General features: G+C 45.7%; 1 pseudogene; it reads right to left on the bottom strand.

Annotated features, from left to right (window-relative positions):
• Nucleotides 1-23231, bottom strand: part of LOC121564128 — a 40074-nt pseudogene that overhangs the window by 14004 nt on the left and 2839 nt on the right.

Here is a 23231-nt window from a genome sequence, read left to right on the forward strand (position 1 = left end):
GCTGCAGCACGGTGGCCAAGACCATACAGCGGTTTAACAGGACAAGTTCCACTCAGAACAGGCCTCGCCATGGTCGACCAAAGAAGTTGAGTGCACGTGCTCAGCGTCATATCCAGAGGTTGTCTTTGGGAAATAGACGTACGAGTGCTGCCAGCATTGCTGCAGAGGTTGAAGGGGTGGGGGGTCAGCCTGTCAGTGCTCAGACCATACGCCGCACACTGCATCAAATTGGTCTGCATGGCTGTCGTCCCAGAAGGAAGCCTCTTCTAAAGATGATGCACAAGAAAGCCCGCAAACAGTTTGCTGAAGACAAGCAGACTAAGGACATGGATTACGTGAACCATGTCCTGTGGTCTGATGAGACCAAGATAAACTTATTTGGTTCAGATGGTGTCAAGCGTGTGTGGCGGCAACCAGGTGAGGAGTACAAAGACAAGTGTGTCTTACCTACAGTCAAGCATGGTGGTGGGAGTGTCATGGTCTGGGGCTGCATGAGTGCTGCCGGCACTGGGGAGCTACAATTCATTGAGGGAACCATGAATGCCAACATGTACTGTGACATACTGAAGCAGAGCATGATCCCCTCCCTTCGGAGACTGGGCCGCAGGGCAGTATTCCAACATGATAACGACCCCAAACACACCTCCAAGACGACCACTGCCTTGCTAAAGAAGCTGAGGGTAAAGGTGATGGACTGGCCAAGCATGTCTCAAGACCTAAACCCTATTGAATATCTGTGGGGCATCCTCAAACGGAAGGTGGAGGAGTGCAAGGTCTCTAACATCCACCAGCTCCGTGATGTCGTCATGGAGGAGTGGAAGAGGACTCCAGTGGCAACCTGTGAAGCTCTGGTGAACTCCATGCCCAAGAGGGTTAAGGCAGTGCTGGAAAATGATGGTGGCCACACAAAATATTGACACTTTGGGCCCAATTTGGACATTTTCACTTAGGGGTGTACTCACTTTTGTTGCCAGCGGTTTAGACATTAATGGCTGTGTTGAGTTATTTTGAGGGGACAGCAAATTTACACTGTTATACAGGCTGTACACTCACTACTTTACATTGTAACAAAGTGTCATTTCTTCAGTGAAAAGATATACTCAAATATTTACAAAAATGTGAGGGGTGTACTCACTTTTGTGAGATACTGTATGAGGGAAAAAGGTATTTGATCCCCTGCTGATTTTGTAAATTTTCCCACTGACAAAGAAATGATCAGTCTATAATTTTAATGGTAGGTTTATTTGAACAGTGAGAGACAGAATAACAACAAAAAGATCCAGAAAAACGCATGTCAAAAATGTTATAAATTGATTTGCATTTTAATGAGGGAAATAAGCATTTGACCCCCTCTCAATCAGAAAGATTTCTGGCTCCCAGGTGTCTTTTATACAGGTAACGAGCTGAGATTAGGAGCACACTCATAAAGGGAGTGCTCCTAATCTCAGCTTGTTACCTGTATAAAAGACACCTGTCCACAGAAGCAATCAATCAATCAGATTCCAAACTCTCCACCATGGCCAAGACCAAAGAGCTCTCCAAGGATGTCAGGGACAAGATTGTAGACCTACACAAGGCTGGAATGGGCTACAAGACCATAGCCAAGCAGCTTGGTGAGAAGGTGACAACAGTTGGTGCGATTATTCGCAAATGGAGGAAACACAAAATAACTGTCAATCTCCCTCGGCCTGGGGCTCCATGCAAGATCTCACCTCGTGGAGTTGCAATGATCATGAGAACGGTGAGGAATCAGCCCAGAACTACAAGGGAGGATCTTGTCAATGATCTCAAGGCAGCTGGGACCATAGTCACCAAGAAAACAATTGGTAACACACTACGCCGTGAAGGACTGAAATCCTGCAGCGCCCACAAAGTCCCCCTGCTCAAGAAAGCACATATACATGCCCGTCTGAAGTTTGCCAATGAACATCTGAATGATTCAGAGGAGAACTGGGTGAAAGTGTTGTGGTCAGATGAGACCAAAATCGAGCTCTTTGGCATCAACTCAACTCGCCGTGTTTGGAGGAAGAGGAATGCTGCCTATGACCCCAAGAACACCAACCCCACCGTCAAACATGGAGGTGGAAACATTATGCTTTGGGGGTGTTTTTCTGCTAAGGGGACAGGACAACTTCACCGCATCAAAGGGACGATGGACAGCGCCATGTACCGTCAAATCTTGGGTGAGAACCTCCTTCCCTCAGCCAGGGCATTGAAAATGGGTCGTGGATGGGTATTCCAGCATGACAATGACCCAAAACACACGGCCAAGGCAACAAAGGAGTGGCTCAAGAAGAAGCACATTAATGTCCTGGAGTGGCCTAGCCAGTCTCCAGACCTTAATCCCATAGAAAATCTGTGGAGGGAGCTGAAGGTTCGAGTTGCCAAACATCAGCCTCAAAACCTTAATGACTTGGAGAAGATCTGCAAAGAGGAGTGGGACAAAATCCCTCCTGAGATGTGTGCAAACCTGGTGGCCAACTTCAAGAAACATCTGACCTCTGTGATTGCCAACAAGGGTTTTGCCACCAAGTACTAAGTCATGTTTTGCAGAGGGGTCAAATACGTATTTCCCTCATTAAAATGCAAATCAATTTATAAAATTTTTGACATGCGTTTTTCTGGATTTTGTTGTTGTTATTCTATCTCTCACTGTTCAAATAAACCTATCATTAAAATTATAGACTGCTCATTTCTTTGTCAGTGGGCAAATGTACAAAATCAGCAGGGGATCAAATACTTTTTTCCCTCACTGTATATACACATATCATACCGTTATACACTACTGTTCAAAAGTTTGGGGTCACTTAGAAATGTCCTTGTTTTCCATGAAAACATACATGAAATTAGTTTGAATAGGAAATATAGCAAAATGCATAGGAAATGTAGTCACTGACAAGGTTAATGATTTTTTATATAAATAATAGTGTCCTTCAAACTTTGCTTTCGTCAAAGAATCCTCCATTTGCAGCAGTTACAGCCTTGCAGACCTTTGGCATTCTAGTCAATTTGTTGAGGTAATCTGAAGAGATTTCACCCCATGCTTCCTGAAGCACCTCCCACAAGTTGGATTGGCTTGATGGGCACTTCTTACGTACCATACGGTCAAGCTGCTCCCACAACAGCTCAATAGGGTTGAGATCCGGTGACTGTGCTGGCCACTCCATTATAGACAGAATACCAGCTGACTGCTTTATCCCTGAATAGTTATTGCATAGTTTGGAGCTGTGCTTTGGGTCATTGTCCTGTTGTAGGAGGAAATTGACTCAAATCAAGAGCCGTCCACAGGGTATGGCATGGCGTTGCAAAATGGAGTGATAGCCTTCCTTCTTCAAGATCCCTTTTACCCTGTACAAATCTCCCACTTTACCACCACCAAAGCACCCCCAGACCATCACATTGCCTCCACCATGCTTGGCAGATGGCATCAAGCACTCCTCCAGCATCTTTTAATTTGGTCTGCGTCTCACAAATGTTCTTCTTTGTGATCCGAACACCTCAAACTTCGATTTGTCTGTCCATAACACTTTTTCCAATCTTCCTCTGTCCAGTGTCTGTGTTCTTTTGCCCATCTTAATATTTTATTTTTATTGGCCAGTCTGAGATATGGCTTGCAGCCTACAAGGTCAGCATCCCGGAGTCGCCTCTTCACTGTTGACGTTGAGACTGGTGTTTTGCGGGTACCATTTAATGAAGCTGCCAGTTGAGGACCTGTGAGGCGTCTGTTTCTCAAACTAGATACTCTAATGTATTTGTCATCTTGCTCAGTTGTGTACCAGGGCCTCCCACTCCTCTTTCTATTCTGGTTAGAGCCAGTTTGCGCTGTTCTGTGAAGAGAGTAGTACACAGCGTTGTACGGGATCTTCAGTTTCTTGGCAATTTCTCGCATGGAATAGCCTTCATTTCTCAGAACAAGAATAGACTGACGAGTTTCAGAAGAAGTTCTTTGTTTCTGGCCATTTTGATCCTGTAATCGAACCCACAATTGCTGATGCTCCAGATACTCAACTAGTCTCAAGAAGGCCAGTTTTATTGCTTCTTTAATCAGCACAACAGTTTTCAGCTGTGCTAACATAATTGCAAATTATTATGTGCCAGAGCATGTGAGCGGAGTGGAGCGGGAGCGAGCGGGGAGCGCGAGCGGACGGATTTTGGACAGAGCGCAGAGCGGCATTTTTAAAAGGACAGAGCGTCGCCCTATGTCCCGCTCCAATTTCGCTCTGCTCACACCACGAGTCTGAAGCATGCTCAAGCCTGACCCAGAATCCATCTGTGTCTTGCACAGTCATCAACAGTAGACTATTTTCAGTCAAAACTCGGCTCAATAATGGAGTTCACCAAGTACTTCAAAAAGGAAAATGAGAAGTCATACAGGTGTACTATTAATATAAAACTAACTAACAATGATAATGTGGTTCAAGAAAAAGAATGTGGTGACATCGTTTCAGTCAGTAAAGATTCATTTTGGAATCTAAAAAGACACATCTCTCGAAAACACGAAAGTGTGCTACGTGAACACGCTGGGAAGAAAGCAAAAGGTTAGCAAGTTGAATAGGGTAACTTGTAACAAAAGTGTAAAGTAAATATAGCCTAATATTCAAACAAATTTGTTTTGTCATTCAAAGTAGGCCTAATATATGGTTTGTTTAATTTAATTTGTGTCGTCCATGAATTTGTATTTTATAGAGCAAGAGGAGCAGCAGCAGCAACAAGAGAAAAGGGTTGAGGAATTCAAAAGTTTCTTCACTGCACGCAAAGGCCCAACCATAACAAGGGAGAGAAAAAGAGAGCTGGATGTAGCATTTTTAAAATGATTTACATGGACTATGAACCGCTGAGTAAAGGAGAACGCGAAGGGATGCAACACTTCGCCAGCGCAGCTCAACCAGGCTACACCCCCCATGCTACAACACCGTACGGGACACACTCATGCCACATGCCCTGGAAGAGATGGAAGCCAAACTGCAAGACCTACTGCAAAATGGTGATGGGCTCGTTCTGTCTGCGGACATTTGGACCAGTAGAAGAGGGCACAGCTTCCTTGGCATCGTGGCCAGTTTCATTGATGGGACGTTCCGGGGGCACACGGTTTTGTTGGGCTGTGAGCACATACAGGGGCACCATACCGCAGATCGTATTTACCAAAAGTATGAAAGTGTACTGAAATATTGGAACGGCAACGACGTGTGATTCGGGTCGTCACTGACAGTGCCAGCAACATGATCAAGGCATTTAACCTCCTCCCTGGCACTGAAGAGGAGGCGGAGGGTGAAGTGACCGCGGATGCCAGCAGCAGTGCAGAACATGAAGAGGAGGATGAGGGACCACCTGCGCCTCGCAAGTCCATGTGGAAGTGATAACCTCTAATGTAGAAACTATGATAAATCAGTACTTTACTGTGTCAAATTTACATCTGAGATGCCCCATTCACATGCTTCAGCTGGCGATCAAAGACGCCATTAACGAGCACGACAACATTAATAGGCTGTTAGTGAAAGTCGGGCACCTGGTGAAAAGTGTACGCAAGAGCACCCTGAACACAGAGGAAACCGACCAATTAGGTGTCCGCCCCACAAATGCCTGCGCCACTCGATGGAGCAGCCAGCTGCGGATGATTCAGTCGTTAATCCGGTTGTTCCAAAAAGACCCGTTATGGCAAAACAAACTCAAGTCTAATGTTGCTAACATCACCCTGAATCAAGTACAGCAGCTGACGCACCTTGTCGGTGTGCTGACACCACTGGCAGACCTCACAGACAAAATGCAGAAGGAGCTGGGGAACCTGGGGATGATCCTCCCTGCTGTCACAGAAATCAAATCCCTGCTCACCGATGACACTCACGCTGCACTTTCAATGGGCATCGCTGCTTTTGCAGAAACATTGGCAAACAACGTGTCAATTCGCTATGGAATATACTATACTGATAAACATCTAATTTTAGCATCAGTGTTAGATCCCCGTTTCAAGACAGAATGGATAATCCGAGATGAGTCTGTATGCAACAAACTCGGGGAGATCCGCGACCTCCTCATAAAAGAAGTTAAGGAAATGAATGCTCCCAGCGGGACACACGAGACAGACACCCCACCCGCCGCTGACCTGAATCCCGAGCCTGAACCAAAAGAGCTCGCCTGTTCGGGTCATACTTCAGCGAGCAGCTACGCATAACCGGAGACGCCAAAGGTGAAGTCGAAAATTACCTCTCATCCCCGAGACAGAACCCAGACGCAGATGTTATTCGATTTTGGAAAGAAAACTCCACGTCTTTTCCCCGCCTAGCTAAAGTAGCTCGCATTGTGTTCAGCATCCCAAGCGGGTCTGCGAGCGCAGAGAGGGTTTTCTCCGCTGCTGGCCTGCTGTCAAGAAACCACCGCATGAGTCTGAAGCCTCAGACATTGGCCAAACTTGTGTTCTTGAAGGTGAACTCAAAAGAACTGTAGATAAGGAAAGCAATTCATTTTTTAAAATTTTATTTTAAAGTTTGACAATGGATATAAGACAATTTTAATTTTAATCCACGTGCAAGCTGCGCAAAAGTTCAGTTATCAGAATTTTGGCCTAATAGTTAATTTACTTTTAAAACTTTGATGTATAGCCTGTATATTTTTATTTATATAATTAGGCCCATTGATTCGTTTAATTTTACAGGACTTTTTGTGTATATTCCTTCTTACATAGGCTAGGCCTAATTTGTAATTTGAAATAAAACATTTCTATTTGGAAAATGTTGTCGTTGCTCTTTAGTTCTTTGGGAGGTAAGGCTGTGGTTTAAGCTAAAAGTGAAATACATGCAGATTTTTTTCCTTTTTTGGAGCGAGCGAGAGGGCGATTTGAGTGGAGCGCGATGCAAACTTCGTTGAGCGCTGAGCGATAATGAGCGGACTGGCCTGATGTGGCTTTGAGCGGGGGGAGCGGAGGGGTGAACAGCTCCGTGAGCGAGGAGCTGAGATTCTCACCGCTCCACTCCGCTCATATGCTCTGTTATGTGCTAATGTGCAATTAGCCTTTTAAAATGATAAACTTGGATTAGCAAACACAACGTGCCATTGGAACACAGGACTCATGGTTGCTGATAATGGGCCTCTGTACGCCTATGTAGATATTCCATTAAAAATCAGCCGTTTCCAGCTACAATAGCCATTTACAACTTTAACAATGTCTACACTGTATTTCTGATCAATTTGATGTTATTTTAATGGACCCAAAAATGGCGTTTCTTTCGAAAACAAGGACATTTCTAAGTGACCCCAAACTTTGGAATGGGAGTGTATATACATACACATATCATATCATATCGTTGTGTCTGAACTTTGGGAGAAAGAGAAAGAGAGATGGATAGAGAGAGAGATGGATAGAAAGAGAGATGGATAGAGAGAGTGATAGAGAGAGAGAGATGGATAGAGAGAGAGAGATGGATAGAGAGAAAGAGATGGATAGAGAGATGGATTGAGAGAGAGAGAGAGATGGAGAGAGAGAGACAGAGAGAGAGAGAGAGAGACAGAGACAGAGACAGAGACAGAGACAGAGACAGAGACAGAGACAGAGACAGAGACAGAGACAGAGCAGAGAGAGAGAGAGAGAGAGAGAGAGAGAGAGAGAGAGAGAGAGAGAGAGAGAGAGAGAGAGAGAGAGAGAGAAAGTCATTACCTGTAGAATGCGCTGGATGATAGCAGGCAGGGGGATGAAACTACTCATACTGTTCAGTACCTTCATGGTGAGCTCCTTCAATGCTGGGGACAGAAACACACACACTTTAATATAGAGGTCTGTGTCTGTTTGTGTCTGTGTGTGTGTGTGTGTGTGTGTGCATTCACCCTCTGATGTATGGCGTGCGTCCGGTCCCTTGAGCAGCTTCTGTGGTGACATCATAGCTTCTAGCAGAGGAAACCACAGCACCTGATAGAGAGGAGAGCTTATTATACCCACACACAAACAGACAGACAGAGACAGACAGACACACACACACAGACAGACAGACCGACACACACACACACACACACACACACACACACACACACACACAGCACACACACCCTCTCTGTTCTTGGTTGAGACTCTGGGAGCTCCTGTGACAGAGAGCGATGATGTCACCCAAGGACTCCTCCACTCTCTGCAGAGGACTCTCTTCCTCCCTCTCTCTCTCACCCTCCTCTTCACTCCTTTTCTCTGCTCCCTCTTTCTCTGAGGTGAGAGCGCTGAGTTTGTCCTTCAGCGTCTGAGAGAGAGAGAGAGAGAGAGAGAGAGAGAGAGAGAGAGAGAGAGAGAGAGGAGAGAGAGAGAGAGAGAGAGAGAGAGAGAAGAGGTACAAACAGAATTGCTTAAAGCCAGTCTGTAAGGGTTCCTGCAATATCAATTAATGTGATATATCCCTTGATTTCAAAGAACATGACTAATAAATACATTTTTTCTTGTTATAACCTTAGAAACTAAATGACGTATAGCTTAAAATAATGTTTTGAAGGTGTTATACCTTAAGCAGGACCTGGAAGGCTCCATGAGAATCACCTTTCTTCTCCAACAGATAGGCTGTAGCTTCATGGAGCTGGTACTGTTCTGTTATCTAGTAGAGGGAGGGAGGGAGGGAGGGAGGGAGGGAGGGAGGGAGGGAGGGAGGGAGGGAGGGGCATTGAGAGACACTCCCTGTATGTTTCGGTCTGTGGCTAAATATTTAGGACCTGCTACAGTCTATGAAATGGTATTGATTTGACTCCCCTATGAGAATTAGGGTTAAAGGTATGCAGAGTCAACAGTCTAAAGTAGAGACACACACAGGTAGGTACATACACACAGACACACTGCTAGTAGAGACACACACAGAAAGGTACACACACACACTGCTATACATACATACATAGTGTAGGGATGTTACCTGGATGGCCTCCTCTAGTCTGTAGTCCTGAGAGACCTTGAGGAAGTCAGTGAGCTGCCGGGGAGTAAAGCGGCACAGCAAGCCCATGTGGAGCTCATGCAGGTCGGGGGCTCACTCTTAGGGAGAGCCTGGGGATGAGGGCCTTCCTGGAGGTAGCACTATATAATAACATATATTATTATGTCTCTAATAATATAATACTAATGACAATAATACGGATGTTGTGTTTATTAAACAGACCAGAGAGCACAACAACTAGTATATTGATGTCTTCCACCACCCACACCCTCAGTCAGCCCTCTATGGATTAGCCTCTTTTCTCCCATGTCTTCTTAGCCATGTCTTGTGACATCATCAGAGAACAATACAACAACAGAACTGAACACTACTTCTGCTTCCATTTAACCAGGAAATGAAACATGTCCCATTCTGCCATGCTCCAACACAGTAACCAAGGATCTTACCTCGGGTCCAAAAGACACCTCAGGAACTGGAACACTAAGTGATCATCCTAAAGAGAGAGAGAGAGAGGGAGGGAGAGAGAGAGATAGCAGGATAGAGAGAGAGAGAGCGGAGAGAGAGAGAGAGATAGAGAGGGAGAGATAGCAGGATAGGAGAGAGAGAGAGAGAGAGATAGCAGGATAGAGAGAGAGAGAGAGAGAGATAGAGAGGGAGGGAGAGATAGCAGGATAGAGAGAGAGAGAGAGAGAGAGAGAGAGGGAGAGATAGCAGGAGAGAGAGAGAGAGAGAGAGAGAGAGAGAGAGAGAGAGAGAGAGAGAGAGAGAGAGAGAGAGAGGACAGAGGGGAGAGATAGCAGGATAGAGAGAGAGAGAGAGTTAATTTTGTATAGTTTATTTCACTTTTGCTTATTATCTATTTCACTTGCTTTGGCAATGTAAACATGTGTTTCCCATGCCAATAAAGCCCTTTGAATTGAATTGAGAGAGTAGAGAGACACAACTATGACAAAACAACCAACTCCTGCAACTCTGTTCGCACACTGGGTATGTACATAGTCAATGGCAGGCTTCGAGGGACTCTTACGGTAGGTACACCTATAGCTCATCCCTTGGCAGTATTACTGTAGATTACTTTATCACTGACCTCAACCCAGAGTCTCTCAGAGCCTTCACAGTCAGCTCACTGACACCCCCTATCAGATCATAGCCTACTTGAACAGAGCAATACACAATCATGACGCCTCAAAGCCAAAGGAACTGAATAATATTAAGAAATGCTATAGATGGAAGGAAAGTAATGTGGAAACCTACCAAAAACAATTAGGCAACAACAAATTCAATCCCTTTTAGACAACTTCCTGGACAAAAACGTTTCACTGTAATAGTGAAGGTGTAAACTTGGCAGTAGAAAACCTAAACAGTATATTTGACCTCTCAGCTTCCCTGTCAAATCTAAACATTTCAAGCAGACAACCTAAGAAAATGAACAACAATGACAAAATGGTTTGATGAAGAATGCAAAAACCTAAGAAGAATCCATAGACTCTAACTACTAATGGGAAAATTGGAAAACACTAAACAAACAACACAAAGAGTTATCTATCCAAAACGGAGATGTATGGGTAAACCACTTCTCCAATCCTTTTGGCCCTATAACAAAGAACAAACAGCAAAAACATATACATGATCAAATACAAACCTTAGAATCACTATTAAAGACTACCAGAACCCACTGGATTCTCCAATTAAATTGAATGAACTACAGGACAAAATACAAACCCTACAACCCAAAAAGGCCTGTGGTGTTGATTAATTAAATTATAAAATATACAGACCACAAATTCAAATTGGCTATACTTCATCATCCTCAACTCTGGCATATTCCCCAATATTTGGAACCAAGGACTGACCACCCCAATCCCCAATCCACAAAAGCGGAGACTAATTTGACCCCAATAACTACCGTGGGATATCGTCAACAGCAACCTTGGGAAAATCCTCTGCATCATTATTAACAGCAGACTCGTACATTTCCTTAAATGAAAACAACGTACTGAGCAAATGTCAAATTGGCTTTTTATCAAATGACCGTCGACAGACCACGTATTCACCCTGCACACCCTAATTGACAAACAAACCAAATCAAAGGCAAATTCTTCTCATGCTTTGTTGATTTCAAGAAAGCTTTTCCTCAACTTGATGGAAAGCGGAGTTGGGGGGAAAAACATGTACGACGTGTACACAACTAACAAGTGTGGTTAGGGAAGGGGTGGTGGGGTTTAAAGGTATTAAAGGAAAATATATTTAAATAAAGGATATGTATATATGTGTGTATGTATATATATATATATATATATATATATATATATATTTGCGAGAAAAAATATATATGGGGGGATTGGAAGTGATGCAGACAATTACATTGATGGAAGTCACACTCTATCTGCATTATTAAAGCTGATCTACCCCCTAAAAAAAATGAAATAGAAAAAAAGAAGAAACAAATGTGCGGTTAAAATTGGCAAAAGAAACACACATTTCTTTCCCACAGGGCTGTGAGTGGGGTGAGGCAGGGATGCAGCTTGAGCCCCACCCTCTTCAACATATACAGTGGCAAGAAAAAAGGATGTGAACCCTTTGGAATTACCTGGATTTCTGCATAAATTGGTCATAAAATTTGATCTGATCTTCATCTAAGTCACAACAATAGACAAACACAGTCTGCTTAAACTAATAACACACAAACAATTATACGTTTTCATGTCTTTATTGAACACACCGTGTAAACATTCACAGTGCAGGGTGGAAAGAGTATTTTAACCCTTGGATTTAATAACTGGTTGACCCTCATCCAAAAGTTTTCTGTAGTTGCGGACAGACCTGCACAACGGTCAGGAGCAATTTTGGACCATTCCTTCTGTTTCAGTTCAGCAATATTCTTGGGATGTCTGGTGTGAACCGCTCTTTTGAGGTCATGCCACAGCATCTCAATCGGGTTGACTGGGCCACTCCAGAAGGCGTATTTTCTTCAGTTAAAGCCATTCTGTTGTTAATTTACTTCTGTGTTTTGGGTCGTTGTCCTGTTGCATCACCCAACTTCCGTTGAGCTTCAATTGGCGGACAGATAGCTTTACATTCTCCTGCAGAATGTCTGGATAAACTTGGGAATTCATTTTTCCGTCGATGATAGCAAGCTGTCCAGGCCCTGAGGCAGGAAAGCAGCTGCAAAGCATGATGCTCCCTCCACCATACTTTACAGTTGGGATGAGGTTTTGATGTTGGTGTGCTGGGCCTTTTTTTTCTCCACACATAGTGTTGTGTGTTCCTTCCAAACAACTCCACTTTAGTTTCATCTGTCCACAGAATGTTTTGGCACTAGCGCTGTGGAACATCCAGGTGTTCTTTTGCGAACTTCAGACGTGCAGCAATGTTTTTTTGGACAGCAGTGGCTTCTTCCGTGGTGTCCTCCCATGAACACCATTCTCGTTTAGTGTTTTACGTATCGTAGACTCGCCAACAGAGATGTTATGTGTTCCAGAGATTTCTGTAAGTCTTTAGCTGACACTCTAGGACTCTTCTAAACCTCATTGAGCATTCTGCGCTGTGCTCTTGCAGTCATCTTTGCAGGACGGCCACTCCTAGGGAGAGTAGCAACAGTGCTGAACTTTCTCCATTTATAGACAATTTGTCTTACCGTGGACTGATGAACATCAAGGCGTTTAGAGATACTTTTGTAACCCCTTTCAAGCTTTATGCAAGTCATCAATTCTTAATCTTAGGTCTTCTGAGATCTCTTTTGTTCGAAGCATGGTTCACATCAGGCAATGCTTCTTGTGAATAGCAAACTCACATTTTGTGAGTGTTTTTAATAGGACAGGGCAGCTCTCCAATCTTGTCTCAATGATTGAACTCCAGGTTAGCTGACTCCTGACTCCAATTAGCTTTTGGAGAAGTAATTAGCTTTAGGGTACACATACTTTTTCCAACCTACACTGTGAATGTTTAAATGATGTATTCAATATAGACAAGACAAATACAATAATGTGTGTGTTATTAGTTTAAGCACACTGTGTTTGCCTATTGTTGTGACTTAGATGAAGATCAGATCAAATTTTATGACCAATTTATGCAGAAATCCAGGTAATTCCAAAGGGTTCACATCCTTTTTCTTGCCACTGTATATCAACGTCAAGTCTGCAGCACCCGGCCTCACCCTACTAAAATCAGAAGTCAAATGTCTATTGTTTGCTGATGATCTGGTGCTTCTGTCTCCAACCAAGAAGGGCCTACAGCAGCACCTAGACCTTCTACACTGATTCTGTCAGACCTGGGCCCTGACAGTAAATCTCAGTAAGACAAATATAATGGTGTTCCAAAAAAGGTCCAGTTGACAGGACCACAAATACAAATTCCATCTCGTTGCCCTAGAAAACACAAAAAACTATACATACATCAGCGCCACAGGTAACTTCCACAAAACTGTAAACGATATGAGAGACAAGGCAAGAAGGGCCTTCCACGCCATCAAAAGGAACATAAAATGCGACATACATATTAGGATCTGGCTAAAAATACTTGAATCAGTTATAACCCATTGCCCTTTATGGTTGTGAGGTCTGGGGTCTGCTCACCAACCAATAATTCACAAAATGGGACAAACACCAAATTGAGACTCTGTATGCAGAATTCTGCAAAATATCCTCTGTGTATAACGTAAAACACCAAATAATGCATTGTGACGTCACGAGAGGCTACACAGCTTTCAGCGGGATTGCTCAAGTAGTGCAAGGAGACAAGGTTCAAACAAAACAAGGATTTTATTATAGGTCTTGGGAAATTAACGAAAATATAACAAAATTCTGTTATCTTGTGGCTCTTTAAGGGTTAACCGTTCAGGGATGTCTCTTCCACATCCAGAATCATAATTCTCACTCGCTCAGATAACTTTTCCCCAGCCTTACTGTAGTCCACGTTGCAGCTAGTGGCCAACCCAGCAAAAAGTCCTTCCAAATGTCTCTCACGTATTTCCACAGGTGCATATATCCAAAGGTGAGTATTTCCCAAAGGTAAGTATCTCCAAATCCTTATATTCCTCATGGAAGTGGACGTGCAGCACTCTTGTCTTCCAGAGAGCCCAGGTTGGAGACTGTGTCTCTTCCCTTCCCAAACCTTCAGCTCATCAGCTCCTCATTTGTTTCAGCTGCGTGGGAAGATTGGCCATAGAGGGGTGGAGTTCCCGACCATACCAGCAGATGGAGCCATAGCTGTCTGGGTTTGCAGCCACCTCAGGGGGATGTAACGTCCCTCCAGGACACAGCCTCTCGTGACATCACACATTCCCCCTCCTCGGGACCGACGTCCTCGTCGGGTAAAGGCAGCGAAGAAGGCATCACGCCGGGAGAGGGCGTCCGCATTGCCGTGGTGCTTGCCAGACTGCTCTCTCTTCAACTCCTCCAACTCTAGGACCAGGGACTCAGCCTCCTGTTGTCTCTCCTTGAGTTTCTTACTGAACGCATCAGCCTTGGTTTTAGCAGAGTTTAGCTTCTGTTGAGCAGCTTTCAGTTCCTTCTCTCTCTCTGCCTCCGCATTCTTCATCTTGTTCTCCAACCCCTTGTACTTCTCCTCTGCCTTCTTCTGGACCTCCTTACTACTGCGCAGGGTCTCCTCACACTCCTCGATGGTCCTGCGCAGCCTCTCCAGCTCCTCCTGTTGCTTAGGAAGGAGCTCTGTTGGAGTTTAGCCTGGAGGATATCTAACTCTTCTGTCTTCATGTCTAACTGTTGCTTTAACAAACGATACCTCTCAGCGGTCCCCTTCAGACCAGACAGTTCTTTGTCCAGATTCTGTAGCTCCGTCTCTGTGTCGGTCTGAACACCTGCCATCCCTATCAGAGCCCGGGCGGAGTGAGTAACTCGGAGGATTGCACCGGAGCCTTCCCAGGATGAGTCTTGCCTCTCCGTTTCCGAGGTACTCGGGTTATCCTCTCCTGAGACTCTCTCCAGAGTGGGTAAAAGGCTGGGCAGTCTCGCTCCAATTAGGGACAGGGACGGGGAGGGAATCAACCACCCCGCCGTCGTGTGTATGGTTCCCCGTGTGCTGGTCATTGTAAGTTCAGTAATGGGGTATTCTCTGGTGTCCCCATGGACACAGGAAACTGGGAGGACTTTCCCGGGGTCAGACACGTTGGGCCCACCAAATCCTTACGCACCAGGGTGGCCCGGCTACCAGAATCCAGTAAGGCCTCCACATCATGGTGATTCACAGTTACCGGGCAGGTGGGGGGTCGATCTGGGCCGCCATCTACGACTCCCAAGAGCGAGGCAAAACGGTGTGTGGGTGCTGAGCTGGAGGACTCCGCAGTAGGGCATAGGTTCATCGGCTGGTTTCCCACACTGCCAGGAGATATGTCCCATCTCCCCACACCGGTAACACTGTCGAAGTTTCCCCCTCCTGGTGTACTCTTCTTGGACCCGCCTGGTTTCTGGCTCCCCTGGAGCCGGGATAAGTCCTGACGTGGCTGGGTTCCGAGACCTGGGGTCCTTGGACGGGTTCTTCCCATTTGTGGTGGGGCCGCACTCCTGGGGTCTTTCGGGAAGCATTCAGCATCTCCGCTGTGGCCTGGTACTTTTCCACAGCTTCCACGGTCAGATCAGCCGTGGTCAAGGCCTGTTGACTGATGAACCGTTTTGCCTCATAAGGCAGGGGCGCGTAGGTAACGATCCACTACAACGGCCTCCACCACCGCCGCTGCTGTATTCCTCTGCGGATCCAGCCATTTCCTTGCGATTCGGACAAGTTCATGCATCTGCGCCCGAGGAGGTTGGTCTGGTTGGAAGGTCCAGCTGTGAAAGCGCTGGGCCATACCAAACTTTGTGAGTCCATATCTGCTGAGGATCTCAGACTTCAGGGCATCATAGTCAGTAACCTGGTCAGGGCCCAGGTCCCGGACAGCATTCAGCGATTCCCCCGGTTAGAAAGGGGGCTAACAGACCAACCCACTGTTGCTTGGGCCAGGCTTCCCTAGTGGCCGTGGCCTCAAATGCATGCAGGTATGCCTCAATGTCATCGGTAGCTCCCATCTTAGATATAAAGTCACTTGCCTTTATTGGGCGGGTATTTTGGACCACCCTCTGTCTCTGCAACTGCAATTCCTCTGCCTTCAGAAGGTTGGCTTTCTTTTGCTCCTCCAAGAGAGCCACGTTTGCTTGCATCTGGGCTTGCTGGCCAGCAACAAGGGCTTTCAATATGTCCTCCATTTCAGTCGGGCGGGGAGCCTACGGCCAACTTGGAAAACTGGGTGATCAAACCTTGGTATCCTCCTCTGACATGCACTATTAACGCTTGAGCGTGCCCGTATTCTCCACCACCTGTGACGTCACGAGAGGCTACACAGCTTTCAGCGGGATTGCTCAAGTAGTGCAAGGAGACAAGGTTCAAACAAAACAAGGATTTTATTATAGGTCTTGGGAAATTAACTAAAATATAACAAAATTCTGTTATCTTGTGGCTCTTTAAGGGTTAACTCGTTCAGGGATGTCTCTTCCACATCCAGAATCATAATTCTCACTCGCTCAGATAACTTTTCCCCAGCCTTACTGTAGTCCACGTTGCAGCTAGTGGCCAACCCAGCAAAAAGTCCTTCCAAATGTCTCTCACGTATTTCCACAGGTGCATATATCCAAAGGTGAGTATTTCCCAAAGGTAAGTATCTCCAAATCCTTATATTCCTCATGGAAGTGGACGTGCAGCACTCTTGTCTTCCAGAGAGCCCAGGTTGGAGACTGTGTCTCTTCCCTTCCCAAACCTTCAGCTCATCAGCTCCTCATTTGTTTCAGCTGCGTGGGAAGATTGGCCATAGAGGGGTGGAGTTCCCACCATACCAGCAGATGGAGCCATAGCTGTCTGGGTTTGCAGCCACCTCAGGGGATGTAACGTCCCTCCAGGACACAGCCTCTCGTGACATCACAGCATGCAGAGCAGAATTAGGCCGATACCACTAATAATCAAAATCCAGAAAAGAGCCATTAAATTGTACAGCCACCTAAAAGGAAGCGATTCCCAAACCTTCCATAACAAAGCCATCACCTACAGAGAGATTAACCTGGAGAAGAGTCCCCAAAGCAAGCTGGTTCACAAACACAAGCAGACCCCACAGAGCCCCAGGACAGCAACACAATTACACCCAACCCAATCATGAGAAAACAAAAAGATAATTACTTGACACATTGGAAAGAATTAACAAAAAAACAGAGCAGAATACCTGACCACTGTGACTGACCCAACATTTAGGAAAGGTTTGACTATGTACAGACTAACTGAGCATTGCTATTGAGAGAGGCCGCCGTAGGCAGACCTGGCTCTCAAGAGAAGACAGGCTATGTGCCCACTGCCCACAAAATGAGGTGGAAACTGAGCTGCACTTCCTAACCTAATGCCAAATGTATGACCATATTAGAGACACATATTTCCCTCAGATTACACAGACCCACAAAGAATTCAAGAAACAAATCCAATTTTGATAAACTCCCTTATCTATTGGGTGAAATACCACAGAAGCAGGATTTGTGACCTTTGCCACAAAAAGGGCAACCAGTGAAGAACAAACACCATTGTAAATACAACCCATATTTATGTTTATTTATTTTCCCATTTGTACTTGTTTCCTATTTGCACATTGTTACAACACTGTATATAGACATAATATGACATTTGAAATGTCTTTATTCTTTGGAACTTCTGAGTGTAATGTTTACTGTTAATATTTATTGTTTATTTCACTTTTGTTTACAATCTACTTCACTTGCTTTGGCAATGTTAACATACTTTTTCCCATGCCAATAAAGCCCTTTGAATTGAAATTGAATTGAATTTAGAGAAATGGAGAGAGCGACAGAGAGAACAAGAGTTTATGCCTGTAAGTCGCTTTGGATAAAATGCTAAATGGCATATACAATTGTTATTCTTATTAAGTGGAAAGGTTGGCAGCCCTACATGGTCAATAACAACATATTTTAGAGCAACCCATTAGCTACACCTATGTGTGCAATTTGGAACAATCACAAAGTTGTTTATTTTCTTTCATTGTCAGATTTTCCTGAAACACCCTTCACTCTCTACACAACAGAATCAGAGAGATGAAATGAACACACACACACACAGCAGCGTTCTCTCGGGAAAGTAAACGACTCATCGCTAATCCAGGTTTTCAATTAGCACCTATCTCCCGTTCCTACGGCGATAACAGCCAGCCAATTACACGCTACAGATAAGGCTGATTCAGACAGTGGCGGGACTCGTGTGTGTTTGTCATGAAGAGAGAGAGAGAGGAGAGAGAGAGAGAGAGAGAGAGAGAGAGAGAGAGAGAGAGAGAGAGAGAGAGAGAGAGAGAGAGAGACAGACAGACAGAGAGGGGGAGAGAGACAGACAGAGAGACCCAAACCAAATCATGAGAAAACAAAAAGATAATTACTTGACACATTGGAAAGAATTAACAAAAAACAGAGTGAACTGGAATGCTATTTGGCCCTAAACAGAGAGTACACAGGGCAGAATACCTGACCACTGTGACTGACCCACATTTAAGGAAAGCTTTGACTATGCAGTGAGAAGAGCCTTGCAATTGAGAAAGGCCACCATAGGCAGACTTGACTCTCAAGAGAAGACAGGCTATGTGCACACTGCCCACAAAATGAGGTGGAAACTGGAGCTGCACTTCCTGACCTCCTGCCAAATGTATGACCATGTTAGAGACACACATTTCCCTCAGATTACAGAGATCCACAAAGAATTCAAAAAACAAACCCAATTTTGATAAACTCCTTATCTACTGGGTGAAATACCACAGTGTGCAATCACAGCAGCAAGATTTGTGACCTGTTGCCACAAGAAAAGGGCAACCAGTGAAGAACAAACACCATTGTAAATACAACCCATATGTCTGTTTATTTTCCATTTGTACTTTAACTATTTGCGCAGCATTACAACACTGTGTATATATACATAATATGACATTTGAAATGTCTTTATTCTTTTGGAACGTGTGTGAGTGTAATACTTAATGTTAATTTTTTATTGTTTATTTCACTTTAGTTTATTATCTATTTCATTGCTTTGGCACTGTAAACATATGTTTCCCATGCCAATAAAGCCCTTTGAATTTAAATTGAATTGTGAGAGAGGGGCAGAGAGAGAGAGGCATATTGATAGAGATAGAGAGAGAGAGAGAGAGAGAGAGAGAGAGAGAGAGAGAGAGAGAGAGAGAGAGAGAGAGAGAGAGAGAGAGAATGATCCCGTGTCGGCCCTCTAGTCAGCTTACATGTAGTTTGGTGATGATGGGTCGCACTTCCTCAGGGAAATGCATGGCCACCAGGTCAGCTGACTTGGCAGGTCAAGGGTCACCAGCTCCGCAATATGCAGCAGGGCCTTGTCCCAGACACACTGTTTCTCCTCTGTGCTGTAGCCAGGCATGGACAGCAGGTTGTGGATGTAGTTAAAGATCTCCTCCTGTTCAGATGTCAATAAGCACACTGTGAACTTCATCCACTCAATGGTCAGCTTCAGAAGTACAGGGAGTTTCTCTACTGGGTTGAGTTGCTGCACACTACCTTTCTCAGTGGGTCTCTGAGGTAGCAGTCCATGATCTTATCATACAGGTGCTTCTGCTCATACAGAAACTCACAGATCTGGTAGCTGAGAGGAGGAGGAGAGGGAGGGAGAGAGGGAGAGGGAGGGATAAATAGGGACCAGCAGTTGATAGTGGTTGAATATAAAAAGTATATTCATAGAGAGAGAGAGGAACTCAGAGTGAAAGAGAGAGAGGGAGGGAGGAACAGAGAGTGAAAGAGAGAGAGGGAGGGAGGAACAGAGTGAAAGAGAGAGAGGGAGGAACAAAGAGTGAAAGAGAGAGAGGAGGAACAGAGAGTGAAAGAGAGAGAGGGAGGGAGGAACAGAGTGAAAGAGAGAGAGAGGGAGGAACAAAGAGGAAAGAGAGAGAGGGAGGAACAGAGAGTGAAAGAGAGAGAGGGAGGAAACAGAGAGTGAAAGAGAGAGAGGGGAACAGAGAGTGAAAGAGGGAGGGAGGAACAGAGTGAGAAAGAGAGGGAGGAACAGAGTGAAAGAGAGAGGGAGGGAGGAACAGAGTGTGAAAGAGAGAGAGGGAGGGAGGAACAGAGAGTGAAAGAGAGAGAGGGAGGGAGGAACAGAGAGTGAAAGAGAGAGAGGGAGGGGAGGAACAGAGGAAAGAGAGAGAGGGAGGGAGGGAACAAAGAGTTAAAGAGAGAGAGGGAGGAACAGAGAGTGAAAGAGAGAGAGGGAGGAACAGAGAGTGAAAGAGAGAGAGGGAACAGAGAGTGAAAAGAGGGAGGGAGGAAACAGAGTGAGAAAGAGAGGGAGGAACAGAGTGAAAGAGAGAGGAGGGAGGAACAGAGAGTGAAAGAGAGAGAGGGGAACAGAGAGTGAAAGAGAGAGAGGGAACAGAGAGTGAAAGAGAGAGAGGGGAACAGAGAGTGAAAGAGAGAGAGGGGAAACAGAGAGTGAAAGAGGGAGAGGGAGGAACAGAGAGTGAGAGAGAGGGGGGAAACAGAGAGAGAAAGAGAGGGAGGAACAGAGTGAAAGAGAGAGAGCGGGAGGAACAGAGTGAAAGAGAGAGGGAGGAACAGAGAGTGAAAGAGAGAGAGGGAGGAAACAAAGAGTGAAAGAGAGGGAGGAACAGAGAGTGAAAGAGAGAGAGGGAGGAACAGAGAGTGAAAGAGAGAGAGGGAGGAACAGAGAGTGAAAGAGAGAGAGGGAGGAACAGAGAGTGAAAGAGAGAGGGGAGGAACAAAGAGTGAAAGAGAGGGAGGAACAGAGAGTGAAAGAGAGAGGGAGGAACAGAGAGTGAAAGAGAGAGAGGGAGGAAACAGAGAGTGAAAGAGAGAGAGGGAGGAACAGAGAGTGAAAGAGAGAGGGGAACAGAGAGTGAAAGAGAGAGAGGGGAACAGAGAGTGAAAGAGAGAGAGAGGGAGGAACAGAGAGTGAAAGAGAGGGAGGAACAGAGAGTGAAAGAGAGAGGGGAACAGAGAGGAAAGAGAGAGAGGGAACAGAGAGGAAAGAGAGAGAGGGAGGAACAGAGAGTGAAAGAGAGGGAGGAACAGAGAGTGAAAGAGAGAGAGGGAGGAACAGAGAGTGAAAAGAGAGAGAGGGAGGAACAGAGAGTGAAAGAGAGAGAGGGAGGAACAGAGAGTGAAAGAGAGAGGGAACAGAGAGGAAAAGAGAGAGAGGGGAACAGAGAGTGAAAGAGAGGGAGGAACAGAGAGTGAAAGAGAGGGAGGAACAGAGAGTGAAAAGAGAGAGGGAGGAACAGAGAGTGAAAGAGAGAGAGGGAGGAACGGAGAGTGAAAGAGAGAGAGGGAGGAACAGAGAGTGAAAGAGAGAGAGGGAGGAACAGAGAGTGAAAGAGAGAGGGGAACAGAGAGGAAAGAGAGAGGGAGGAACAGAGAGTGAAAGAGAGAGAGGGAGGAACAAAGAGTGAAAGAGAGGGAGGAACAGAGAGTGAAAGAGAGAGAGGAGGAAACAGAGAGTGAAAGAGAGAGAGGGAGGAACAGAGAGTGAAAGAGAGGGAGGAACAGAGAGTGAAGAGAGAGAGAGGAGGAACAGAGAGTGAAAGAGAGAGAGGGAGGAACAGAGAGTGAAAGAGAGAGAGGGAGGAACAGAGAGTGAAAGAGAGAGGGGAACAGAGAGTGAAAGAGAGAGGGGGAACAGAGAGTGAAAGAGAGAGAGAGGGAACAGAGAGTGAAAGAGAGAGAGGGAGGAACAGAGAGAGAAAGAAAGGGAGGAACAGAGTGAGAAAGAGAGGGAGGAACAGAGTGAAAGAGAGAGGGAGGGAGGAACAGAGAGAAAGAGAGAGGGAGGGAGGAACAGAGAGTGAAAGAGAGAGAGGGAACAGAGAGGAAAGAGAAAGAGGGGAACAGAGAGTGAAAGAGAGAGAGGAGGAACAGAGAGTGAAAGAGAGAGAGGGAGGAACAGAGAGTGGAAGAGAGAGAGGGGAACAGAGAGTGAAAGAGAGAGAGGGAGGAACAGAGAGTGAAAGAGAGAGAGGGAGGAACAGAGAGTGAAAGAGAGAGAGGGAGGAACAGAGAGTGAGAGAGAGAGGGGGAAACAGAGAGAGAAAGAGAGGGAGGAACAGAGTGAGAAAGAGAGGGAGGAACAGAGTGAGAAAGAGAGGGAGGAAACAGAGTGAAAGAGAGAGAGCGGGAGGAACAGGAGGAAAGAGAGAGGGAGGGAGGAACAGAGAGAAAGAGAGAGGGAGGGAGGAACAGAGAGTGAAAGAGAGAGAGAGGAACAGAGAGTGAAAAGAGAGAGAGGGAGGAACAGAGAGTGGAAAGAGAGAGAGGGGAGGAACAGAGAGTGAAAGAGAGAGAGGGAGGAACAGAGAGTGAAAGAGAGAGAGGGAGGAACAGAGAGTGAAAGAGAGAGAGGGAGGAACAGAGAGGAAAGAGAGAGAGGGAGGAACAGAGAGGAAAGAGAGAGAGGAGGAACAGAGAGTGAAGGAAGAGAGAGGAACAGAGAGTAAAAGAGAGAGGGAACAGAGAGTAAAAAAGAGAGAGAGGGGGAGAACAGAGAGGAAAGAGAGAGAGGGGGAGGAACAGAGAGTGAAAGAGAGAGAGGGGGAGGAACAGAGAGTGAGGAACAGAGAGTGAAAGAGAGAGAGAGGAACAGAGAGTGAAAGAGAGAGAGGGAGGATTAGAGAGTGAAAGAGGGAGGGAGGAACAGAGAGGGAAAGAGGGAGGGAGGAACAGAGAGTGAAAGAGAGGGAGGGAGGAACAGAGAGTGAAAGAGAGAGAGGGAGGAACAGAGAGTGAAAGAGAGAGAGGGAACAGAGAGGAAAAGAGAGAGAGGGAGAGAACAGAGAGTGAAAGAGAGAGAGAGAGGAAACAGAGAGTGAGAGAGAGAGGGGAACAGAGGAAAGAGAGAGAGGGAGGAACAGAGAGTGAGAGAGAGGGAGAGAGAGAGAGAGAGATAATAGAGGATATACTCACAACTCCGCCTCTCAGCCAGTCCCAGTAGTCGTCCCTCATCAAACTGGACCACACCCCCCACCTGCAACAGCTCCAACAGCACCTGGGAACCAATCACAGCCTCTACTGGATCACATGACCTGACCAGACCAATTCACAGGCTACGCTCAGAAAAAAGGGGCCCTAGGGTAAATCTGAAATAGCACCCTAATTCCTAAATAGTGCACTGCTTTTGTCCTGAGCCTTATATAGTGACAGAGTAGTCTACCTGTTGTCTCTCTGTGTGTCTGGAGTCGTCGTCTGGACTACACAGGAACTCCAGAACCTGTGGAACAGCACAACCACAACATTGCTCCAGGTTCTCCTACTGCCCAGTTTCAATAGAAAGTTGTAGGAAGACACAACC

Source organism: Coregonus clupeaformis, unplaced genomic scaffold (genome assembly GCF_020615455.1).
Source record: "Coregonus clupeaformis isolate EN_2021a unplaced genomic scaffold, ASM2061545v1 scaf3287, whole genome shotgun sequence".
Classification (NCBI taxonomy): Eukaryota; Metazoa; Chordata; class Actinopteri; order Salmoniformes; family Salmonidae; genus Coregonus; species Coregonus clupeaformis.